Raw genomic sequence first — 2,148 nt, 5'->3', positions numbered from 1 at the left:
TCTTCATTGAATTATTATAATGGTTTAGTTTTGAGTTAGAAACTAAATGTCAATCATTTATACGAATGCTAGTAAATCAGGTAAGATTAGTAATATTAGATTAAATGTATTAGAATGACCAAGAAAATTTGTGAACAGTAAACACCGGGATAAGGAAAGATTTGGAAACAAATCTCCACTCGAAATTTGGAATACATGAGAACAGAGGCAACCGATAATAGAGAGAAAGCTAAATATAGAGAGTAATAAAGCTAGGGTAAATACAGAGAGTAGTAAAGCCCATAATAACTTGAAATAGTTGTATCTACTATTTTATACCACAGTAACCAAACATGGAAAATAAGATTTTTAATAAAAATATAATTATAGATATATAACATCAAGATTTTTAACAATGGACCAATGTAAATTAGATAAATAATTTTGTAAAGTTCATACTTGAAACTGATGTCATAGGCTCACATAGGTTGACTCGTATTTCAAAGGATAGAATCGAACTTTCATTAAAGATATATTCGTGACGACGACTTAAGCTAGCCAGGTAAGTGGCCTTACTATTGGCATGGTTATATTTGATGTTGACACTTGCATGTGGTTCTGCACGTGTCATATATACTAATATGTGTGAATTATCTGTGAATCGGTATGCTTATATTATGTTTATGTTATGTTATAATATGTGAATTGTATGATAATAATTGTGGTACGATGTGTTCAAGGATATGTTTGAGATAGGATACGAGAAGGATGCACAAAACTGTCTACCATATCTTCCTCCTCCTCTCCATCCACCATCTCCAACACCGTCTCAACTACAATGGCGACTTTTAGCCCAATCACTCTACACCATGCTGTCACAATTCCTCTAACCAAAAACAACTTCATCATATGGCGCGCCCAGCTCCTCCCCTATCTACGGAGTACGAAGCTTATGGGCTAACTCGATGGCACCAATGTCGCACCTGCCAAGTTGGTCCCTTCCTCAACTGTGACTGGTGCTGAGCTTGTCTCTAATCTGGCCTATAATCAGTGGTATGATCAGGATCAACAGGTTCTTAGCGGTCTTCTCTCCTCCATGTCTGAGGAGATTCTTCACGATGTGGTTGCCGCTACTACGTCCAAGGAGGCGTGGGATACCCTGCAACGGATGTTTTCATCGTCAACTCGTGCTCGCACTACTCAGATTCGTATTGAGCTCGCCACGTCCAAGAAACGAGATCAATCTGCTGCAAATTATTTTCGCAAGATCAAAGGGCTAGCCACCGAGCTGGCCGCCGCCGGCTTTGCCTTGCAGGATGATGATGTGATCGCGTATCTTCTTGCTGGTCTTGGCCCTGACTATGATCCCTTCGTCACCTGAATGACTACCAAGAGTGAATCCCTCACGCTTGATGATGTGTTTGCACATTTAATGACGTATGAAGCTCGCCAACTACAACACCAGGCTGAACTTCAGTTAAATCTTGGATCTTCTGCCAATTATGCTGGTCGTGGTGGTCAGCAGAAGAATCGTGGGCGTAGGGATCGTGGTCGTGGTCGTTCTCAAGGTTATGCACCCTCTCGTCCTGCTGGTGATCGTCGTGGCCCTTCTACTAGTCCTTTCTGCCAGATCTGTGGCAAAGTGGGGCATACTGCTATCCGCTGCTGGCATAGGATGGATGAGTCCTATCAAGATGAATCTTCTTCTGCTCCTCCCACGGCACTGGCGGCTACTTCCTTTTACAAGATTGACCCAAATTGGTACAGTGACACAGGCGCTACGGATCATATCACCAGTGACCTAGATCGTCTCGCTGTGCGTGAACACTATCATGGAGGTGAACAAGTTCAAGTCGGCAATGGAGCAGGTTTGCGTGTTTTGCATACTGGTCATTCTCTAATTAATACTGCTACTCGTCCTCTTAAATTGCGTAATATTTTGCATGTGCCTGAAATTTCCAAACATCTTCTTTCCGTTCATAAATTTTCTCGTGATAATGACGTATTTTTTGAATTCCATCCTTGGCATTTTTCTATAAAGGATCGACGGTCGAGGAAAAGTCTCTTAGATGGGAGGTGTGAATCTGGTCTTTATCCTATTAAGCCATCTGATGTCAATGATCTCAAGCACGCCTTGGTGAGCAGATCTACTACTCACGACCAATGGCA

At 41.8% G+C, this 2,148-nt stretch overlaps 1 non-coding gene across 1 annotated transcript; it reads left to right on the top strand.

Annotated features, from left to right (window-relative positions):
- Positions 1 to 1,285: 1,285 nt before the first annotated feature.
- LOC111472498 lies at positions 1,286 to 1,425 on the top strand. Its single transcript, XR_002715431.1, has one exon. It is a non-coding gene; the product is annotated as a small nucleolar RNA Z247 (small nucleolar RNA).
- The last annotated feature ends 723 nt before the right edge of the window (positions 1,426 to 2,148 follow it).

Source organism: Cucurbita maxima, unplaced genomic scaffold (genome assembly GCF_002738345.1).
Source record: "Cucurbita maxima cultivar Rimu unplaced genomic scaffold, Cmax_1.0 Cma_Scf00075, whole genome shotgun sequence".
Classification (NCBI taxonomy): Eukaryota; Viridiplantae; Streptophyta; class Magnoliopsida; order Cucurbitales; family Cucurbitaceae; genus Cucurbita; species Cucurbita maxima.
Note: the sequence above shows the minus strand (reverse complement) of the source record. Positions and strands in the feature narration are given on the sequence as shown.